Source organism: Poecilia formosa, unplaced genomic scaffold, assembly GCF_000485575.1.
Source record: "Poecilia formosa unplaced genomic scaffold, Poecilia_formosa-5.1.2 Scaffold56, whole genome shotgun sequence".
NCBI lineage: Eukaryota > Metazoa > Chordata > Actinopteri > Cyprinodontiformes > Poeciliidae > Poecilia > Poecilia formosa.
The window spans coordinates 230,637-248,321 of record NW_006799995.1 but is presented as its reverse complement, the minus strand read 5'-3'; the positions used below and the strand labels follow the sequence as shown (position 1 = coordinate 248,321).

Below are 17,685 nucleotides of genomic sequence, written 5' to 3'. Positions count from 1 at the left end.
CAACCATGTTGCAGCATCGCCAAACACAATTATTACAAATTTCGCAATAAAGCATAATAGAAAGAATTTTGTTCTTATTTAATTAAACGTATTTGTTATTGGATATGGTATTACATAGTGGCAGACACTGTGTCTCACAGTAAGAGATCAAAATGTCTTTTTGCAAGCAGAATTCTGCACAATTAAAATAATCATGATAGATACAAAACAAAAAAAAAATTATAAGTCTCAAAAAAAAGTCAGAAAAACAATCAGCGAGATGCTTTTGAGTCAACGATATCCCAAGTAGTAAAAGTGCTAAAGGATGCAAGAAGTTTTAAAACTTTAAAATATCGTCGTCCATCATTCTGTCTTTCAAGGTCTACAGGTACAAAAACATCTTCTGCTATCATTTTCATGACTTGTGAAACAACAGGCTTTTAATTTAATGTTTCGTCTCTTTAATGTGCACATCAGAACAAAGCAAGCCAACAGAATAAGCAAAAAAAAAAAAAAGATAGCCAGAGTTTCTCCACAAACGCTATAAATCACCGCCACTTTTATAGCTTCTAATAAGTTGATGCAAAGCCATTTTTCTTCCCGCCCATCGTTCAAACATTTAGGGCATATTTACAAGGAACTTGTTAAAATATTTAATAATATTTAGTGGCAATTTTGAAGCAGCCTGTCAGAGGGAAATTTACAGTCTTAAAGTGTTTAAAAAGGCAATGACATGAATAACAAAGTGTCAAAATTCCCTAATTTGCATGGACAGGCTATAACTCCTGATACCTTCCTTAAAAAAAAAGAGGTTTTTAACAAAACGAGTCATAAAAGACGCATTCAAAGTGAATGATGGCAAAGACTCATCCACAAAGTCGCACCCCCACACCCGCGCAGCCCACCCCCAAACACACACACTACAGATGCCTCTGAGATCAAGTCAGCCAATAAAAGGACATATATCCTGCTGGTTTGACTTATTTATCCGGTGTGGATGAGCTCAAGATGGAATATCTCCTATAGGCAAGCTTAATTAATTGTGATAAAAGGCCTAATTTAGAGTCTGCACAAGAAAAGGGAGCCAAACAATAATATTCACTACAAATCATCTCTGCCTGTCAAATATTTCCCCCATAACTTTCTATTTCAAAGTCATCCGGACGTGAGGCTTTTGTTAAGGAACTTCGCCGAGTCAAAGCAAGGGAAAAAAAAAAAGAAAAAAAAAACACAAAACGAAAACTCCCACACATCTCTGCTGCTCGGTCCGCGGTCCTGACAGATATCATCAGGCGAACTCGCAGCTGCTTCACGTCACTTGGCCTTTGATGCGCTCGAAGGAGACGGTCAAGTTTGAGGCTGGCTCTTCCATAGTGTCTTGCTGGTTTCAGTAAGGCGCAGTGACCTGGGCCTGCCCTGTCTGTCCCAGTCAGAAAAAAGGCCCCCGTTGACACTGATTGCAAGGCTATGAGTAGTCTCTCCCCTGTGCCCTCTCAGTGCAACTCTAATTAATAGCCAATTCATCTTCTCTGATCTGAGCCAGCACATGGAGTAATATATCGTTAGTTTGGCAAGCGAGCTATTAAAGTGTAATAACCAAGTACCAGCACTCGATTTGGAAGAGTAGCACATACTTAACCATGAAGTGGAAACAATTAATTTATTGGAGGATCTCCTGTAACCAATCATTTACTAGCACTCACACCGCGACGCAAAAGCCATCTCCTGTTGTGTGTGGCACACATCAGTGACATATTTTGGGCTCAGTGCCTCAAACCTCTTGCACTATGACCAGTAGTAAATGCAGGATTCATTTAAACACCAATGTCACACTTTGCGCCTGCATGAAAAACCGTTCAAATGGCCGGGCAAGATGTTCATCACAGACAAGATCCGGCCTGATTACAGATCAGTATCTTTTTATATTACTACTGCCAGAATTATGGTTTTAATCTTTTATTCTTTGTTTTTCATTGCTTCAATTTTAGCTTTTTAATTTTCAGTTTAGTGCTTTCTTTCTATTTTGCACAGTAGTTTTATTATTCGCCAGGAAGCATTTGTAACAGGTATGCATGTTTCATCACTCGTTGCAAAAACAACCATGTAAGGTTAATTGGAGGTTTGAAATTCCCAATAGGCTGAATTGTGCAAGCACGGGTTTTGTCTCATGTGTCCCTGTGTTGGACCTGCATTGGACTGGGGATCTGGCCAGGATGAACGCCACTGCTTGCTTGTTGACCCGTGGAATATGCTGAAGATTTTATTGAGGGAAGAACTTTGTACCAGAAGTTCTACATAAATAAAAATTAATCAAATTCGGTTCATTTGAGATTTTGAAGCTGCTCACACAGCAGTCAAATGTGACACATATCCTGCTGGTTAAGTTTCACAGCAAACTTATTCCACCCAATTCCCATCTTTTCACAGAAAAAAACTGGACTGTGCCACATCCATATGTGACGTTGAGTCGAAAATGTATCCAATTGTTTTCAAAGCATCTGCAGTCTGAACGGTCATCCAACTTTAACGCCGTTGACGTGAGACATGCATCATAATCTGCACCACAAGAAGCCAGATGTAAAAAAAAAAATGTCTGAAAATTGTACTTCTGAAAACTATGACAGAAGTTTTATGGCATGAATTGTTAGCGGTTGTAGCAAGAATAAAAAGCAAAACTCGTATATAAAGACATTCAGACTGGGATTCATACCAAGGACCTCCATGCTGCAAGGCTCCACCGCTAATAACTGCAGCACTGTGCAGCAAGCCGACAGCATTATCATAATATCGTAATAATAATTTAATCTCACACAAAAAGTGGGAGGACTTTTTTTTTTTTTTATCTTCGTGAGGACGGTGTTTTAGACAATTCATCCCAAAGATATTAGAAGCAGCAAAGACCAGGATTAGTCATATTCATTGCTTTCCTAAACATGACCTGATTAGTACAAATATTTAGCAGGAAAAAAATGGAAACTCAATAAAACAAAAATAACAAATCAGGAAAATTAACAGGGGAAAAAAAACTAGGGCTTTGGTGTCATCCGTAATGCACCGCAGAACAATAAATCCCTCCTCCAAACTCTAATAATTGCAGGAAATAAATGAAAACACAAAAGACTCACTGTGCTTTTGGTCTTCCTCTGAAGCAAAACATTTAAAACCCATTATTCTTTTCCCAAGAACTAATGACATTTTTTGTCTCTTCAGCTTAACGCTCTAATTGACACTTTTTTTTCGAAGAATAGCCCAGATGGAAAAATAAGTACCTCCTTAAAGACCCAACTCCCTTGCTCATTCTGCGAGCTTTAAGTCTCTTATTAATTAAACTTTCACCAAGTCAGGATTTTTTTTATTAAAAAGATAAAGTCTGCCGTACCGTTAAACGGAACTATCCTATTGTTTCTGAAGCTAAAATATTTTACTTCTATAAATAAGCGAGACTTTTTAATATAGTCAGAGGGACTGGGACCAGAGGATCTACACAGTGCAGTAATTAGAGGAAGAGTTTCATCCAAAACACTCAGAAATTGGTCAGCTTTATCCATTAAACATTGCTCCAAATGAAATACATATGCTAAGAACACTTAGCATCATAGGATATTATTCAAACAGACGCAGAATTATCACTGTCAGGGAGAAACAAAGTGTAAATATGTGTTTTGCCATCAACATCTGTGTAATTGTGCATCTTTGATGTCCCGGTACACTGTCATTGTGAGAGGAAATAAAGCTGCAGCCAAATATTGACTGCAGTTTTATGATCAGTCATCCTCTTGATCAATCAAATCCCTCTTGTGTCATTAAGTTTGCAACAATATTTGTCAATCAGCATCATAAGACGGTGATTGGGTGGCTTCAAAAGGGGAAAAAAAAGCTCTTTCTTAGAGAGCAAAAACAGCAAAATAGGATGGGCATGCAGAGTGCTTTAGGAGGCCTCAAGGTGGAGAATTATGATGCTTTTATTTTATGATTTATTAATCAGAACTGATAGTGTTTCGGTTGCCTTTAGATTATAGGTAAATTTGTCCCAGAGTATCAAACTAAACTACTTTAAGCTTTTTATCTCCCAGCTTCCTCTGCCATCATAAACTTTTACAAGAATCAGCAAAATGCTAAGTGGGGCCACAATATTCCATATATCGAAAGATACAAAATACCAATAACTTCCTTTCCTGGAATCAGACTTTCATGTTTTGCTAAATTATTCTTTAGACTTGGATAAAGTGTGATTGAAAGCTCAATTAAATGGGCTTTTAGGAACCCTGACTTTCAACATTTTTGTTCAGACTAAATTTGGACAGCTATGGAAGTCCAATTTGGAACTTATTTTTAATTAGTTAAATTCATCCGAGTTAAAAATACCATTCCAAATTGAAATTAAAAACGGTAATAATTCAAACTATGCAAGTTTCTTCAAAGAGTCTCTTCAGATGGAGATGGCTGTGGGCAGGAGGGGCCTCTTGTCTACTGGAGATCTTTTCTGGAGCGAAATAAACAACAATATTGGCCAATCTTTTAAAGCTAAAATATGTAAAGTGGAAGGATGTATTAATGTGTTACCTTGGTAATTTTTCAAAAAGAATTTAGAGAAGATTTTAATGGTTTTCTCTAAAGAAATGGGAAAATGCTGTCTTTGTGAAAGGCTGCTAGAGGCAGTTACAAATGAGTACTTTAATTTGTCTCAGTGGTTGGTTGTGGTTCATCCCTTGAGTTTACCCTCTGTGTTTCTGATCAGGTTACAGATTAAAGATTTTCAGAGGCTTGAAAAAGAAATATTTGAGGCCATTACAGAAATCCCAACAAATCATTCAAGGAGACTAAAAGAAAGGTGAAACAGTTTTTAATGGCTGATGTACTGACCAAAAGTAGCTGCTTGCTCCATCCATCCATCCATCCATCCATCCATCCATCCATCCATCCATCCATCCATCCATCCATCCATCCATCCATCCATCCATCCATCNATCCATCCATCCATCCATCCATCCATCCATCCATCCATCCATCCATCCATCCATCCATCCATCCATCCATCCATCCATCCATCCATCCATCCATCCACACTCACATCTGAGCTCAATTTAGAAATCTATCCATCTCTATCTTTTCATTTTAATAATTTCCTGGTAAATGAGACAACACATTCAGTAATTCAAAGGCAGACTCCTGATTCATAAACTTGCAAGCATTTTGTGGAGGAGTGAATTAAACATTCTCTTGACCAAGATCATGGGGAAAAAATAATCCCAACAATTGTATTGCTTGCTTTTCTGTAAATGAGGCAGCAGAAAACATTTGTCAAGAAAATACTGTGTGTTTCACTCAGGGGTGCCCAAGTTCAGTACTTGAGGGTTTTTATCCAACAACGAAGGCCTCGTCTGCACAGAGCTGGTTTTCAGTGAAACTGTAAAATCTTTGTTGCAATCCAGTCACATCTCCAGTGGTCGACGTCTCTGGCACCAGCACTTTCTAAAACAAGATCTCGGAGTGGAGCTTATGAACTACAACCGACGCAGAAGTGTGAAGTCCTCTGCAGGGCGCATGGCTGCAGGATCAGGTGCAGGTTAAGAGTTAAACCGCATGCTTTGATCCTTAGCATTCAACGATAAGCTAAAATCACAGAGCCCTAGCATGACAACTACAGCAGATTCCAGAAATCTTGGTGGGCTTGTCTAAGCAATGTTACACTGCCATCTAAAGGTAGAGCTTTTCCCCAACCAACATCCAAAAACAGCGGAGGTTTGCAACAGCGGCCTCGTGTTAACATAACTTTAAATACATCCCTTCTCCAACACACCTGAATCAATGAATGGCTCCTTGCCAGGAACTCTACAGAACTGAATGAGCTGCTGATGAGTGAATGTAGCCATTGGACTCAGGTGTGTTGGAGAAGGGATGCACTTTAACGCTGCTCTGGAACTGGGCACTCCTGATTTAGTTTATTAAATTTAAAATTAAACATCCCCCCTCCAAAAAACAACAACAAAAAAAATTTCACTTTTGATCTAAAGAATAAATCAAAAATGTTGTAAAAAGTTTAAATACCGAATAACATTGGAAACAAATCTGTGCAGCTATATTATATTGTTTGTTGTTGCAGAATATTTGTCGTCTGTATGTTTATATACTCACAATAACTGAGACCAGGAGCAAAGCTCTACACTAGACAAAAAGCAGTTGCTGCGCCAGTAAATGTCTCTTAGCTGAAAAAAACACTTTTAAATACTTTTATATGTGTATTGGTGAGAAATGTTGCAAAATATGTGGTTTAAAGTCCTCGCCTTACGACAACAAAGCAACAGAAACACCTCTGGCCCTTAGAAACATAAGATGGAAGGGGAGAAATTGGTTTCAACAGAGTTTTTTTACTTCTACTGCACAGTCACTGATACCCAACCAGCAAATAATAATCAATTAAAAACCCTTTAAACTTATGAATCAAGAATCTCTTGTCATGCTGGCCATAAAGTGTTTTATGGTTATAAGCTGTTATAGTGGTTACATTTACTGAAAATGTTGCTCATGAGAAAAAAAAAAGAGCAAGTGTCTTCAGCTTTCTGTAGCAAAAGAGAGGATATAAAAGACAACATTCATGGAGATGCATGTTTGATCCGATTCCATCATTTCATCAGAATCACACTTTTAGCTTATTCTGGGAGATAAACAGTTCAGGCCCGTTTCCCAAATTTTTTGTGTCAGTTTTCTGTTTTCCGCTAACGAGTTGTCACTAATACGTACTGGAATGCCATGTGAGCAGACAGTTTGATTGGCCACGACAAACTTAATGATGTATGCCAAATGTGAGGGGACAGCTTCTAAGCACATATTTTTGTAGACAAACATAGCTGTTGACAATATTTTCCACCCAGTTTACCATTTCTGTCAGGCTGAAAATCTAAAATTAAGGACAAATGTTTTTTGCCTAGGTAACGCATCCGTTAACAAATCAAGTCGAATTAGCATTTCACTGCAATTGGTCCGATTGTGAGGGCGCATTATTAAAAGATGGCACTTAGCGAGTGGAGGATAATAATTAAAAGAAAAACAGAATTCTTGCATGCACGCATTTGGTGGAAACAAATCTGTGCAGCTTAGTTTCTTTCACCCAATTAAAGAAAACATCACATGTGATCTATTTAATACAAATGCATCCAACTATTGTGATGTGAGTTTTGTTGTGTTGTGCACAAAGCAATGTTTTTTTAGGTTAATTTGTGCCACTGTGTCTTCCTGTGAGCAGACCCCAGTCATCTTTAAATGGCTTCATTTAAAATGCAATTTGATTATCTGCCAAATTGCTACCAAGTCTTTCCCTCGGCGGCTTGGGGACGGGGATGGGGGTAAAAAAATTTTAATTAGCATTTGTGCATAAAAGAGAAGTCTTTGTAGCAATGCATTTGAACACGGCATCCCAGAATGACCAACACTTTCAAAGAGTCATCACCCAAATGATTTCAAACTAATAGATCCAAAGGGAGAAGATCAGTCTTAGCACCGAATGGGTGGGAGAATCACAGAGGTCTTCAGTGTGGCAATGAAAAAAAAAGGGACCCACAGGACATGGTATGCTTAAATAATCCAAAACTTTTCTTTAATCAGAGTTTAGAAAATTGGCTGGGACCTTCAGCAGGAGACAGCTGCTCTGCCCCAGAGCCATTTAATGAGATTCACTGAGGGTTTTCCTTAAAATATTTACGCTGTCCCATGGCACCGCAATATTGTCTTAGAATGGGGAGATAAGAGCCAAGGAGGTGTGTTGAAGTTCTCCTAATCAATTTACTAATTACTGGAGCAGCAATAGGAGAGAGGAGAAAGGAGTCCCTTCTGGCAAGCTGTATTCTAATAAATGCTGAAAAATTTATTTACTCTCTTAGCCAAGAGGAATTGTGAAGTGGGATTACAGCGGAGAGCTGATTGAGACGGAGCAGTGATGTGGTTAAGGTCGCAGTTAAAGGAGCAAGGAGAGGTCTCCAAACATAAAAGGATCTCTCAGGACCTCCACCTTTGCATCTGCTCAGGGAACAAAGATAGCAGCCTCTTACAGACTTGGCATGAAAAGACCTGACTGCTACAGCTTACGTATCAACAAATATTAATGAGACTTGTGGCTCTTGAATATTAAAACAGGTCAAATTGAGAGTTCCAGTATCCAGCACACGGCAGTGATCCCAAAACCAAAGTAAAAATGATGATTGGAATGTGTGCTTCTTCAATATTGTTTTTTTAACATATGAACAGAGTGCAGGAGGCCTAGACATTACACCAGACGTTAGGGTTGGGAGTATGAAGTCCCCCCAGGGCCCTCTGGCACAGGCTGACCTCTTCCTCACAACCTCTGAGACGGAGGGCAACCCTGAATCTGTCACAGGACAAAGCCCACATCTACCCTGGGGTTGAGGGCAAAAGCTGCTCCACCTTTTCAGTGCCACATTGCCTATAAGAGCCTTCCATCTTCAAGGTTTGCAGCCAATAGCGTGCTGCAAGGACCGCGGCAGATCAAAGAGCACCATCAACTTATTGCTCGGAGGGAATTACCATCAGCTAATCACGAGATGCAGCAGCAGAAACAGAAGGACCCTTAAACTTTCTGCCTTCATAACATCTGAAGAGGACAGGTTTTTAAAACGCATGGTTTTAAAACTACAAAAATCCTCCATCAGTTTAAAGATCTTTTGTGAGATATAAGCGGAAATAACAAAATTATTGGATTCTCTTCAGCTGGACAGAGCATAGAATGGCACACCGTCCCTCTTTCCCAAATACTGCAAGTTAGCTGGCTTAAACAGGCTGCTCTGGATTACAGAAAAGACAGATTAAGCAGTTTGAATAATTTCTTGGATCAATAAAAGTGAATGTTCATCATGTGGAAATTAAAGGGCCGCCACCCATCGCTCTTATTGAGAAAACACAGTTTAAAAAGAACAAGCAGCAGACTGCAGGCTTGCTACTAGAGCAAACAGCCAAGCCAAAATTACCAGCTTGTCAAACTCCCAGTGTTGCTAACTGGTTTAATATTAAGCACCATAAGCATATTCACTTAAAGATGGCTATTATCAAGAGTTTTGCTACATTGTAGCTTAAAGTTATCTATCACAATGAAATATACAATACAATCTACATATTGCTAACCCATTGAAACAAAAATATTAAAGATTATCTTTTCAACAACAATTTGTGCTCTTTAAACCTGAACTGAATAATCCTTCACTGAACGGGGATTATATAAAACCAAGTGGAATTTAGTTAACTTATTTGTTTAAAAAACTAGCAGGAACATCAATATATTGACTAGTTAAATCTGGACTGAACTATTCTAAAGAGATTAAAGTCTCTTAAAAAGTTTGTAATGTATATAACCCTTTACTGTACTTGCAGCCTCCTAAAACTCCTCAAAATGTTTATTTTTTTTAAAATAACGTTACTAAAATCTTGTCCTCTTGAACTCAACATTACATCTTCTGAGCTGAATGTAACACCCTCTCTGTAGGATTTTCACTTAATATTATGTAGAGTATGGTCAATCTGCACAAATCTTTAGTTAGATCAAAGATTATAGGTTCAGAATTTCAAATTAAGATGCAAGATGACAAGAACTTTTTATATAATTTTTGTAGCTTTACTTTGCCAACAGTAAACTAACAAAAGATACAGATAGTACTGATTATCACTCAACCGTACAACGACTACCACAAACTAACCCCTCCACACACACACCACAGAGGAAATTGAGATATGGCATTCACTTAATAAAGCACAAGACTGTTTTCAAAGAATCAGAAATACATATTTGGAGTTTCTTTCCATGTTTCCCCAGTGAGCTTGTTTCCTTAAATCCCACAGTCTCTCCGGTGCAACCAAGAACACGGATCTGAGCAAATTTCCTCTGGGAACTGCGGCAAAAACAAAAACACACACAAAAAAAAAAACCTGTTGCTGTGACATTTTGTTCCCTCTCACCTCAACGCACGACAGTCACAATGGACCGGTGTATGTGAGATCTGTGTTCACATCACCATGGCGATGGCGCTCTTGTCTTCCAAGGCTCCCCGGAGGGCCGAGGATGGTTGGCGAAGGGGTGGAGGGGGTGGGTTGCCAACATAGCCGCAACCAAAATTGAGTTAAATAGGAAGAATCGTGATGTAGACTTGCTTCTGTGGGTCACTGTTCTTTGTAACGTGACAGACAGGGGTAAGTGCGTAAATCATCTAAAACGCAGGGTTGAACTGAAAAACTGATGCCAAGGTATTCACTTGACCTGGACAACTGAATACCGTTGTATTCAGTTGTCCAATAAAATTGTTTTGTTATTTATAAAACAATAAAACTATGTTATTGTTTTATTCTCAATAAAACAATAAAATTTCTTTTATTGAGAATAAAACAAATTTTATTCTCAAATTTGTTTTGAGAATAAAACTCAAAACAAATTCTCTCTTAGGTTTCCTAGACCTTCTTTGAAAATTAAACTTTAAAACTGTAGCTTCATAAACCACTTAGAAATCTGACTTTTTACACTCGTCACTCTCTCTGACCAGAACTGTGCATAAACCATTAATTAAGATTTTTGATTGAGTTTAAATCATATTTTATCTTCCAGATGATGCTGCGTTGGTACGATCACATTTAGTTGGAACTGATACATGCCAAAGGATTTCCTATTTTAAACCAATCACCATTCTGCTAGTTTAAGCCTAAGGAAGCATTTGAAATACACACATTGTTGAGTTTAAACCTTAGCATGTTGCAAAGCGTGTCTAGATGTTGAATTAGACTTCTTTTTGCATTCAGTTAAATATTCTCACGTAATGTTTAGGAACTGTCTTTCTCTATGAACCAAAATAAGAGAGTTTAAAAAACTGATAGAGTTAATTTTTAGACAACTTTTTTGTGATCAACAACTGCTGCCCTCGCAATGGGGTAACTTCTGAAAGCTTTTCTAATTCCTACACTGAGGAGGAAGAGTCAGAGAGTCATGGACTGAGTGACACCTACAACCAACAATAAAGATGTCTGGCCCAATTAGATTGATCAAGGTTGATCATTGACTGATCATTTTTTTCCAGTGTCTGAGAAGACTACTTTCTGTCTGGGATTTGCATTAGCAATAAACCCAAAGCAGAACACTGTTTATAGAAGCATTTGTTCATTTATCTCAGATTTTTCATTCAAAAGTAAAAACTCTTTAAAATTATTATTGCCGTTCTTCTGGGGGTCTTTATTTTATAGGTAAATTTTCCACATTATTTCAGGTTAATTTTCAACTTATGTAATTGCTTAGAACCAATAGCTGTTGACATCCAGAAGAGGTTTTTCAAAGCCCAACTTATAGAAAACTCTTAAAATCCGTGACAGGTTTAGAAGGACATCTTTACATTGTGGGTAAGAGAAAGAAAGAGGAAGTTTAAACTAATTTCCTTTTCAGTTTGAATGACAATTGAGAGGTTTTTAACAAAAAGCATGGACTATTTCAAAGCCCTCCAAAAACAAAGTCGTAATACTGGAAAAGTACTATGTTTTGATTCCAGAAGAATATTCCACATTCAAACACCTCTCCACTCTGAGTGGACAAATAGAGACTGCAGTCAGAGCAACATAAGAGTAAAGAAAGACCACAAGGAGTATCGAGAGCAAATGTGAAGCAACCCAGAGACGTCTCAGTATTATTAATATATCTACCAAGAGACTTTGCAGTTTTTTTATGTGATAGCTGCTGTTGATGCTTCTCGTAATATAACCAGCTCTGTTGTCTCCAGGCTATCTATAGAGAAAACGAAGTAAAACCTCTATCAACCTCTACAGCTGTCCAATCCAGTAGAACTACTGGGCAGTGTTTTATCAAAATGTCTTTGGTTAAGCTTAAATCCTTCACCAAAACCACCCCAAGCATGTTCAAATAATTCATTCTTTCAGGATATTTGTTCAAAGGTTTCAGACCCTGTTCAGATTGTTTCAGGACAGAAATGGCAGTGAAAGGCTCCTAGGGGTCTGTGCTGTGTGGATTTTCATCCTCTCTTCAGTCAATATGATTTTTTTATGTATTCTGTTGTCAACAGGTTTTGTGATTGTGTTCAATCATCCTGGAGGATGTGCCAAATTATTTAGTTTCAGCCCTCCTTTACAAGGTAGCAAAAGGAAATAGATTATTATTTTACATAATAGCACAGATAGACTATAAATTAGCTGAATATTTCAGACAAGCAATGCCTGTTATTTATCTGTACAACCAAGCAAGAGATTCCCTATTTATGTTTGATAAAGGGTGTCTCATTCACCAAAGTTCTGCATTCAAAATTTGTTTTTATATTTCCATGAAGCTTTGCACCGGTGTATTTTTAAACTGGGACAGCCTGATATTCTTGCTGTTTATCCTTCATGCTTTGGCAAAAAAAAAAAAAAACAGCTTTTTCTGTCTTCTATATTTGCACGTAGACATAAAGTTGCACTCTTCATCAGAAATGTATACGCTTTTACTCTCAATAATAGTAAAGATGACCAGCCCCATTCACAAATACAATCCTTGTTCACTACAGAAGATGAACATTCTTTCCCAGGATTCATTTGATTAACAAATAGAAATGCTTTAATATTAATAGCAGTGCTGTTAGACAACATTGAACTGTAAACTTAGTGCAGTATACTCCATCGGATTTCCATTAAAGCAACATGGCTGAACAACCACTGCAAGTAACTGGCAATTTGTTAAATGACTTAATTGGTCACCAGTTTATTGAATTCATTTAAAGGCTTGCTTTCTGGACCACTCCCAAAAATCACTGAGCCAGACACACACTGCAGTCTGTGTAAATATTTTTAGTCATCAGACATCACATTTTTCACCTTTCCAGTTCTTCACCTGAATTATTACATATTGCTACCAGTCTAATGGCCAAATATTGCTGTTTTTCACTCATATGCAGATCTGTTTGCTCATTAAATGCCAGGTGGCAGAGTCGGGGAAAAGCTAAAAGCTGGGGTAAAGGGATCCTAACCTTTACACACCGTCTAAATGTCCCCACTTTCTCCTTGAACATCTATCCTTTATTGCGATCCCTGTCCTGTCCCAAAGTGGCCAGCTGGAAATGGTGCGTGCGCATTGACGTCCCTGCTAACCTTGGCCAGTGTAAGGATTACCGTGCATTTACTCTCGACGCATCTACTTTCCTTAAGACTTATTAAGAATGATAATGAGCTCGGAAAGGGGAAGCTTGTTTCTTTCTTAAGTCTGCAAAAGCTCTTCTTTCTGTTTCTCACTTGGCTCATTTCTCTCTGCGTTCCTCCTCTCCAGTCTCTCTCCTCTGTTCATCCCTTCCCTCAGCGTATTGAGAGGACTCAGGACAAATCACCAAAAGGGCCATTTTCATCTATGAACTGCAGGATTTAATCGATACTTATTTCATGCCTTCAAAATCAACCCTATATTACTGTTGTCTGTGTGATTTGTTTATTTTGCTTGGGAATATTCCTGGAGCCGAAGCGGGGAGAGAGTATTGGGAGGTGGTGGGGTGGGATTCGATGTAAGGGATGCAATTCACCTTGAACCTCCATTATATTGGATTTCTCTACTGGCTGATCAAGCATGCAAAAAGGACATTTCCTCAGCACTAAAATCAAAACAATAATGATGATTAAAAAAACATGTGCGCTATTTGTGCTGGTATAACCGTACGTGTTGGAGGCTGTATACTTTTGCCGCGATAACACTATGGGTTGAGGCGATGGGAATTTGTATACAAAATCATTACACTGACGGCAATTGATGAAGCTTATGTGCTGGGGAAACAAAAGTAATGGCTCCTGAAGCCTGTCAAATGCCACTAGGGATTACTGATGCTTATTTGACATCAAAGGCCGGAGGTCCACAGCCAAGGTCAAACAGAAGAGCAATACACACGGGCTTAATTCTACACACCCCCTGACAGATGCAGATGGGTACTTATGAGACACGAGGCATTTAACTGACTGATCGGGCTGCGAGCAATAGAAATGTTGGATCGTACGTCGTTTAAACGGCGAGGTCCTAACCCAGTTTAGCTTCCCCCACAGGCAGCAACCGCAGTCTGTTTAAGAGACAGATTACCTTAAAGTCAAAAGGATCAAAACAGATCAGATCTTTTTCCAGTCAGTGAACGCACCATACCCAAATGCATGTAAGAATGTGGTATTAACAACACTCTTCAGAGTGGATGCTGAGACTGAAGGACGAAGGCTCAACGTTAGCCGTTTTGAGCCCAAGTGAGGCGTTTAGGAATGAGGTCAGAGGTAGACGTGTCAGAAAAAAAGGGAAGCAGATGAACAGTAACAGCTCTAACCTCACACTTGTGTTTTTTTTAAACCGTCCCCCAGCCCCTCCTTTATAATGGACTCTGATTTACAGTGTACAGTCACACACTTTTTACTTTTTACTATACTTGTGGTGTTCTTTTAAGCGATGCTTATCATTTGATATTCATTTACAGTAAAGGGAAGCAAGCATTTCATGGCATGATGTTGACCTGTGTTTAAATAGCATGTGTGACACTAAACTTCCTGTACAGATAACAGGAAGGACGAACATCTTACAGAAAAATTTATCTGATCTGTTTTATCCTTTCGAGCATTCAACTTCTGTCTATTGCAGAGCAGTTTGGATTTTTAATCAGCCTTTTTGGAAATAGCAACGTTAGATTAGTTTGAGACTGCTGTTTTATCAGTCCCAACAGCACCAAATGTGTTAGTCACTTAAAAAGGATGTTGAAACCAGGGTATAAAACATTAGTTCCTTAAACAATTTGGAAAGAAATTCATATTATTTTTGTTTTAAAATAAGTAATGCCTTTTACAGTAACCACTCCCTCATGCTCACAATGTGATTCTGCAGCTTCTCCTTATACAATTAGTAACAACTTGCAGCAGAAATATCAGAAAAAAAGTTTTGAATTTTGCCCTGATATCTTCCTATGTTGCAGTTCCTAAAGGGAAACCACAATGAGCTAAAATCCAAATCAGCAGGCGAAAACTAAGAAACAGCCAATGATTGGATTTCTGAACAGTGCATCTCCGGATCCAATTAAGACTCGTGAAACCTTAACAAGTTGATTGTAAGGGCTGTGACTGACTTATCTGTTGAAAGGGAGGCAGAGGGAGAAAGCGAATGAGGGGCAGCATGTTTGACAGATGGATACTGCAGCGTCTCATCACAGTCGCAGAGAGATGAGAACCTGTAGCATAAGGGCTGACAGTGAAGGTTGGCTGGTGTCCAGCTAGAGATGGACCTTCGCACAGCAGACACGTGCCGTCACAGCCGAGGGTTACACTGAGGGACGAGGAGCTCGAAACTCCTCGGACTTAGTCACTTTGCAGCTCTGTTTGTACAAAGCACATAAAAAGTACATCTACAATACCCCTTTCGAAGCACTGAGCAGCACTACTGTGTGCCCTGCAGGGGTCACCTGCTGTTGGGTGTTATAGTTTGGTGACCTCAAAAAATAAAAGACATCACCAGAACAAACTTACCTTTAGACTGGCTAATGGTTTCTGTTCAAAAAAACACACAAAATGCAAGCTGATTTCATGTCTAAACATGTGTTTTTTTAAAGCGTGCCTGTGTAAAGTGCCAAGTGTGTGCTCGCTCTGCATGCATGAATACATCTGCAACAGTTAGGCTGAACAGCTGCTGCATCGCAAGGATACAATGGGACAAAAAAGAAAAATACTTCAAAAGCGCACAGTGCACGCATAAATGCATCTTTTTTACATGAGAAAATGGTCTGTTTTCAAGTGATTTGTAAAAAAAAAAAAAAAGCCTAATAATAATAAATCACGGCATGAAAGGGACATCAGAAGCTGAAAAGCGGGGGGGGAAAAACTTTTGTTTACCTTTAGTTGTAATAGCAGTGGCATTTTTAATATGAAAGATGGCTTTCCATCTTCCTCCCCTGATCTGCTTAAACCAAAGACAAGAGGGAAAGGGAAAAAGGGTAATTAATTACTTTTGTGAGCTATTGCACAGGAGAGACAATAAACCTGCCTGGTCGCCATGGATATGACATATTTGCTCTGAAAACAACACAATAATTAGCAAAGGAGAAGGATCCGGCGAGAATATGAGAAATCCGGGCTTAAAGTGCCAGTGATCTATTCTTGTACTCATTCGTATCCAGTGTTTATTATTATTATGAGTATGAATAATATAATAAACACAAGAAAGCATACAGAAGAAATTTATACATGCACAAGAGAACAAATGGTGACCTCTTTACAGAGGCATGTTAAATTAAATCTCAGATCATAAAGGTGTTTTGTACAGACCTAAACTAAGCGAACATGCAGAGAGCTCTGATAAGTTTTTTTTTTTTTCTTCAGTAGATGGAAGTCAGAAAAACTGTCTGTCACTGGCGGCTGGAGCTCTATGGGAAATAGTGACCAGCATCAGAAACGAATGAGGTTTACACAGCATTTTGTATGAAACATTTTAGCAATTATTCATTTATATCAATCAGTTATATTTTATTAAAAACTTTAGTGTCGTTTGCACAAACTGTAAATTAAAAAAAAAAACTGTTAAGACAACCATTTTTATCAGCTTAACTTCCGCTATTCGGGTTTTGAAAATTGATTGCATTTTTTTAGAAGTTCCTCTATTTACAGTAAATGACACTCTGCTAAGTCTTTACTACCTGTTTGGAGAAAACCAAAAGAGTTTCGACTAAAACTGTGACTTTCGGCGCACCAATAAAAGTCTCTCTTTTTTTTTTTTTTTTTTTCTCTATTTTCAGTTCTTGGAGAAGTACGCGGCCTAAGCAACAATACGCAGAACAACAAATAAGTGCCAGCATGTGTGTGTGTTTTATTTCTACTTGCATTAGATTTACATTTCACAGAGGAGGAGCGCCTCGACTTGAGCGTAAAAAGTTGGATGTTTTTGTTTTTAGCTTCGAAACGGGACAGTTCACCTCCAGTTTCCCTCGATTCTCTAAGAGCTCCGACTTCCCTCTTATTGTGAATTATTAAAGTTTATTCGTGTGGCTGTATTTCCAGCCGTGGCAGTGGGTTTCCTCAGGCTGGATGAGTCGCTCCAGACCGGCTGCTGCTGCGGTCGGCGCTGCCGCTCTAGCGAGACACGGACCGGATTTACCGACAGGTCCTACGACCATATAATGTTACACACTCCTTCGTATGTCTATATGTCCCTGTCACTGTTGGACACCGACACACTTTGATGTCATTTGCTGCCGAAGCGTGTGTTTTGGAAATGAAATGAGCGTGGAGAGTAGTTGAGAGGAAAAGGGAAACTCTCTTACCTGCGCTACTTCGCTGACTTCCAGTTAAAGGGACGTGTGTGGTTACGGTGTTCAGCTCTTGGCCGTTCATTAAAAAAGGAAAAACTTCCCACATAATTTTCTGGTTTTTTTTTAGGGTTTTATTGTAGCATTTTCTAATTTCTTACGGGGCAAGTCGCCCGGAAGATCTGCCCTGGAGACCGGCTCCAAGTGGGAAGAGGAGTCCTTTAATTGAATTTGTCGGTCTTCAAAGTGTTGCTCAGAAAACCTGAACTGGAGTCTGAAGGTGTCCGTCAACTTGGCTTTGCAACTCAGGAAAGGCACTTTCTACTAAAACTTTATTTGATTCAGTCACTATTAATATTTATTTTTAGATCCTTTATCACAAAATCCTCGAGAAACACATGTTCAGATCAATAAATTACTTTTTTTCGTTTAATAAATG

The 17,685-nt window shown here is 38.7% G+C and overlaps 1 long non-coding RNA gene across 1 annotated transcript in view; it reads right to left on the bottom strand.

Annotated features, from left to right (window-relative positions):
• The window catches only part of LOC103138918 (uncharacterized), a 98,647-nt gene extending 81,194 nt beyond the window's left edge, over positions 1-17,453 (bottom strand). The window contains exons 1-2 of the long non-coding RNA XR_476344.2: positions 17,262-17,453; positions 15,838-15,901 (exon numbers count right to left, since the gene is read on the bottom strand). This is a non-coding gene — a long non-coding RNA (uncharacterized LOC103138918). The remainder of the gene's footprint in view (positions 1-15,837; positions 15,902-17,261) is intronic.
• Between the last annotated feature and the right edge of the window lie 232 nt (positions 17,454-17,685).